Genomic DNA, 6,773 nt, shown 5'->3' with positions numbered 1-6,773 from the left:
CGTAGCCTGACTGAATACAATCTGTACACTCATTCACTACTAAATTCTAGCTTCTGTGCACGGGGCTGCAGCTCATGCAAGAAAGAACAAGCTGCTCCTTGAAGAATTCTATATGGCTAAAAGATAGGTCCAAGTTTACTGAAAATGTCAAGCAGAGAGGTATAATTTGCTGTTTACTCCAAGAATAAAATGCCAATACCTGTTGTGTACAAACCAAGCAGACAATACTATTTGTTTGCATAGGTGCATGAAACAGCTCTCAGGAACTTATTCAAAGCTCTCTCATATGAAAGTAGCAGTGGGCTCTTTGTTGATTTCCATAAATAATAATAAATCAGATCTACAGCAGCACTTGTTATTCCAGCCTGGTTGAGGGACTCCATGTTCTGTTACTCTCAGGCAGTTAGAAAGTATTTGCTTCAGAAACTTAAATATTTATTCTTTGAACATTGTAGAAAACAATTCTTCAGCATTTTTACGTGATACTTTAAAATAAATCAGTGGCAATATTTTGAAAACTATAGCCAATGTTATGAAAAATATTTATACCCTGTATACATTTTTTTAGGCTGAATTCTTTATGTATTATATTTTTAACATACTAAAAAAGCCTGATTAGAAAGGACATTAGAAGGGTTATAAATACACTTTGAAAAATATATTTTCTATATGGATTCCATACACAAAGAAGAGCCTTTGTACGTAAGTACATAACACAGTTGTAAAAATTTCTGTAGGAATAAAACAGTGACTCTCCACTCCACTTCTAAATCAAAGTCAACAGTTAGAAAATAAAAGCTGCAGCTTTTTAAGCAAGAAGTGATATGGATATGGTTCCGATAGCTAAATTTGGATTTCATTGCACAAGAAAGTTTTATTTTGATGCAGAATGCATAGGTATTGTATGACTTTTAGACCTCTGTAACATATAATGCTACTAATTTAACTTGCTGATTTCAATATCCATTTCAAACCTCCAAATGTACTCATTAAAATACTGTCGTTTCATTAATTAATCAGATTTATTTAGGCCTGAAGTAATGTGATGTCAGATATGCAGTACCCCCAAGGGACATAGCTAACACCACAGATATTGCCAGATATTGAACCACCAGGATCCAACCATTTCCCTTTAGTTCCATTGCACCATGCCATGAATCCTGTGGTCTGCAATCTATTTTTGCTCCCCAGCATGATCTTCTTTTAGCTTGTGCTACCTTATCTAAATTCTCTCTTACTCACAATTCAAGATTTGATTGGCTTTCTGAACACTTTCCTCCTGCATGTCAGGCTTGGGGGGCTTTGCTCGTTACCTTCTATCACACACAAAGTTTTAGAAGATCTTGTCTCAAACACTAGTGAGCCTTTTTGGTCCAATCCAAATAAGGAACTGGTGAGAAGTATGAATGACAACTGGAACCACGTAACTTAAGCTATGCTGCTCTCCCATACTACAATTATGTATTTATTAAATCTTCAATGTTTATTATTTAGTAATAGGTTAAATATGGCTTCTCTTCCACACACTGTGGAAGTTTTTCTTTCATACACAAACCTTTCCTTTCTTCTGCATTATACATTCTGCCATAGATCTCCATTTATCTATCTACTTCTTGATGTTAACCTGAATGGTTGGCTCTCTCGATGAAGCTGACATTTCTCAAGATTGTTTAGATATCATTGTGATAGGAAAAGAAAAACAAGACATCTCTTATTGCTGCCATTCTGGAATATAGGAATTCAGAACTGACATAAGTATTAACTCTGACTAATAATATGACCCTCTTGACACTGATTTCTTATAAGGAACATCAGTGCTACAAAAACATACTCTGAAGAAGCTTGAGAGAACACAGAGCCCAGAGAATTGGCTGATTTCTCCAAATGCAGCAAAATAGAATTAGCAATTTTTTATTCGTGTGTGTCTTCAGACACATGCTTTAGTCCTATATCTGTTTTGGTTTCCATATCCACACTGCCTCATAATTCTTGATTCATTCAAGCACAGTCTCTTCACTGCTTTTCTTCTCCTCATGCAAGCTCACATTTCTTCTAGGAACAATTTAAGACAAGTGATTCAATACTCCCAAATCAAAATAGAACATCCCAAAACAAGTATGTTTAGGACACATTATCCTCAACCAAGTGCTGGCACAGAGGAAGAGAACTATTTTCAATAAAACATAACATTTTCGATTGCCCGGTACCAGGTAGTTTAATCAGATACTGAGTCTAACTCAGTTTCAGGATCTCACCATCACCTTCTTCCCCCAGTACAAGAAGATACAAATCAGTCTATTTACTCTTCCTGTACACCAACCTTTCCAAAAGCAGCTGCCACACCACACTACTCACTGTTGAGCAGAAGCAGTAAACCCCGATGCCCAGACACAGATTTCTATTGCTTAGTGGTGAATAAAGTTCGTAAAACAATTCCCCAGAGGAACAGCACCAGGACAGATGCCAAAATCCAGGGCTGTTCTGTTTCAATGCAAGATGCCATCATCTTTGGCTTTCCTTCTATTCTTTAATTGTAAAATTAAACAAATACAGTATCTCACTGGAAAAAAAAAAAGGGTAAGCCATTAACTTGGCATTAAAAATCTGAACTGAAAGAAGCTTCATGTGACTCTTGGAACATGTGAGAGCTGGACAGGATGAGCAGAACCTGAGAAAGAGGCTGGCAGGATAGGAGAGGACATGGCAGTGTCTCCCTCCCTGATTGGCTAACAGTGACACAGAGCTGCAGAAGCCCAAGGACACGACAAACCTTGCATTCCTATTCCTTGGCTGAGGCAGTAGGAGAGGATGGCTGCAGAACTGAGGGAATTACAATAATCATATACAGGATTACAATTTATTTGTTTTGCTGATAGCTTATATTTCCCAATCCATAAACAAAGACTGAAAAACAAACCCTATCCATATTTGGATAAGTCTAAATAAAGGTCAAAACTGTAGTCTCACTACAGAAGCTTTGGTGTCATTTTATTATCACATCTGCTTAGAGTTGTTGGGATCTCAGCTGTGCCCAGGCATGAGAGATACTTCTTGTCCAGTTACAAAATCCTGAGAAAGATCAAGGTGCTTGTGCAGCTCTACACTGTCTTTGAGGACAGTGCTGAATACTTGAGCATCACTGAAAGCCCGACTGAATGCCCTCTAGCATCTTCTCTTTGAACACAAATACTAATGTTTCTTGGCAAATTCAAGACTTCCCTGCCTTTTACAGAGAAGCTGATCCTCAGATTCATACTTAACTGTCTTCACAGACATCCCACAAGCTTCTTTAATTCTGTCACTGACACACACATTCACACGTGAAGTCAGAGGCAAGGAAAGGAATTGGACAAAGGTTTCCTGAAGCTGAGGATAGTTCTCTAATTACAAGGAGCTTTACATAATAGAGAGCCAGAAGGCAACCTTGTGATCAGCTATTCTTTCTTCCTGCAGAACACAGGCTATAGACACTGTCTGAATTAATTCCTTTCTGGATTATCAGGAGTTGTCATATTTTTCAGTTCACAGACCCCTGCAAAATTTCTATTAGTAATGCAGATTCCTGCAAAGTTTAAGCTTCCTGACACCACACATTTTTATCCCAGTTACCATTTGTGACTGTTGGCAGGTAATCCATTAAAATCAGCTGAAAACTCCTGAATTAAAGATATTTCTAGAACAACCAGTGAACTTGATTTAAACATTATAAAATTCACCAAAACCTTTGGCAAATCATTTTGACAGCTGATTACCCTCACTTCAACATAGATTATACATGAACATCCACAGCCTGAATTTTAGTAGTATTCAGGCATCACAATTTGTAATTTTCCTCAGGTGTCCAGAATAGTGCATGTGTAAAACATGTTTTACCTGAGAAGATATTCAGGTGTAAGAAAAAAGTGTCTTTGTATATAAATATGAAGAAATGTAAATAATATTTGGCCCTACGGCATGTGTGGAAGTATAACCACATACTTGTCTTCAAAAGGAAGAAGTTTCAACATATTCTCAACTATTGAGTTTTGATTTGTAAAAAAATTTTAAGTACTAAAAATTACAAAATTACAAGTATTAACAGCCACTAGGGATAACCTAGCCTTGAACATAATTTCACAAAAGCCAACAAATGCCAATTAAACAATTGTTAATAACTCCATGAGAACAGTTGCAGATTACTTGCAGGACTATGTTTCTTGTAGCCTCTGCTGATAAATTCAGATGAAGAACTAATATCAGATAAGCTAGTTTCTCAGGAATTCGTTGCAGATCTATGTTTATTTAGAAAAAGTCAAACCAAACAACAAAAAAAAAAATCACTGCTGAGGAGAGGTGCAAGTTATATTACCTCAGATATCCTTACAAGCAATGAGGGCAAAAGATATTTGATAACTGTACATTCTAGTTATCGTGCCAGTGAATCAGATCTGCAGAAGGCCATTGTAAAGGAACAACAATGGCATGCCATCATCCTGAACACAAGGAAACCACTGCATGAAAACAGTTCACAGAGGGGGACGTTAGAAACATGTGTGAACCATGTCCAAACAATTCACAAGGAACCAGGGATGGGAGTACAGGGGTACAATCTAACGTGATCTTGTTGTTTTAAGAGGTACTGAGAAGGTAAGTTACTCGATGTCTGCAGTGTTGTGGAATGTTTCACACTGAAAACAACGCTAAAGACTAAGGAGCAGATTCCTCTACAACTAAAAGGAAGTAAGAATGTGGAAAAATCCTTTAAGTTTACAGACCACGGGAAATGAATTAATTCAACAAAGAAAAAGTGTTAAAGGTGGATGCAATACAACATTCTCAGGTCATTATTCAAACAAATTTCATAATCCAGTAGCCAGTGAAGTGGGAAGTAGCTTGTCTCTTTTATGAAAGTACTAAAAAAAACCCACAAGCTATACAAACATATGCAACTCTGGCATTGTTTAACAGAACAGCAGGTGTGAGAAACATACAAGGAGCACCACATAAGCTTCAGACAACAGCACAAGCACACTTGTGCAGCTTTGACTTGGCTTAAAGCTGCAACTCAATTTAAAGCATTCTACCCAGAAGCTGAGAGTAAAGAAGCTTGTTCAATTCTTCCCAGGTTTGGTGTCTGACATTTGATGCTGCTGCACATATTTCCAAAAAAAACACATAAGGAACTATGTCGCTTCATTGTGGTAAATCAGCTACCCCCACGCCTCAAGACTGTCTCTGTCAAGAATAAGAGGGTGCTTATCATAGGTAACTCTCTTCTGAGGGAACAGAGGGCTCTATATGCTGACCACACCCTACGCCCAGGGAAGTAGGCTGCCTCCCTGGGGTCCAGGTCAGGGGCATCATTACTAGGAAGCTCTTAAGTCTACCGCAGCCCTCTGGTTACTACCCACTTCTGGTAGTTCAGATCAGCAACTATGAGGTCACGGGGAGAAACCCAAAGGCTATTGAAAGGGACTACAGAGCATTGGGGCAGCTAGTTGAAGGAGTAGAGCTCAGGAGGTTTTTCCCCCTCAATCACTTCAGCAGGAGGAAAAAATACTGAGATAAGCAGGAAACCATTTGATTAACACATGGCTAATAGGCTAATGCCATCAGAGGAAACCATCCCCCCCCCCCCCAATCATGGGATGGTTTATTCAGGCTCTGTCTCTAAAAGACAAAGGATCCTAGTCCGGGAGCTGGCAGGGCTCATCATCAAGAAGGCTTTAAACTAGGTTTGAAGAGGGGAAAGTGATAAAACCAGGCTCACTAGAGCTGAGTCTAGCAGCAGTATGCCAGGATTAAGAGTGAAACCAATAGCGATCTACACCAATGCATGCAGCACAGGCAACAAATAGGAGGAGCTACAAGCCATTGTGCAGCAGAACTATGAACTAGTCACCATTACCAAAACATGGAGGGATTGTTCACATGACTAGAGTATTGAAATGGAGAGCTATAAGCTCTTTAGAAGGGATGGGCAAGGAAGGAGGAGCTGTGGGGTGGCTCTCTACATTAGGAAGTGTTTCAGTGCTCTAGAGCTCAGTGCTGCACATGAGTCAGAAGGGAGGTCAGCCAAACTGCTACCCTGGATTTCCTTCTAACAGTTCAGTACAATGGTTGAGAGTTGTGAGCTAGTCCTGAAGGGCAAAGGGATCCAGGAAGGCTGGACATGCCTTAAAAAAAAATCATAAAAGCACAGGAACAGACTGTACTCCTATGCTGTAAGATGAGCCAGCAGGGAAGACAACTGGCCTAGCTGGACAAGAAGCTTTTGCTAATACTCCAGGAAAAAAAAAAAAGGTAGTTTATCTGCTTCTACCCCATCTCCACAAGTTAGTGAAATTAGACCATATGCAACCAGAAATACAGGCCAACAATGAGCGTTATTTAATCCATCACAGTCTTAAATAAGTAATTTCTCTTAAACAAGTAATTGATGTAAACTAGTATCTCTGCAATCAAACCAGCCTGTCTTTCCTAAGCTTGTACTGCACAGTCTGATTAACAACGTTACTTGGATGAACTTTTGCCTCCCTGAGAAAAAGAAGGAGAGATGTAACCAGTATCAGAGCAACAGGACTGGGAGTCTTAACTAGCAGAGATGCTGAAATACTCCTAAATAAGTTAAGTGCAGTCACAAATGACTTACACACACTGTAACATTCATTGCAGTCTTCTCTACTAGCATTAGGAACAATGGCTCTTATCTAATATACTGCCTAAGAGGGGAAGAATTAATAAAAGGGACCACCAGTTGATTGCAGATGCACTTAGTGTAGTGCAAGATGATG

The sequence above is a fragment of the Meleagris gallopavo genome, chromosome 6 (genome assembly GCF_905368555.1).
Source record: "Meleagris gallopavo chromosome 6, MGAL_WU_HG_1.1, whole genome shotgun sequence".
Lineage (NCBI taxonomy): Eukaryota > Metazoa > Chordata > Aves > Galliformes > Phasianidae > Meleagris > Meleagris gallopavo.
The sequence above is the reverse complement of the archived record's forward strand: the minus strand, read 5'-3'. Positions refer to the sequence as shown.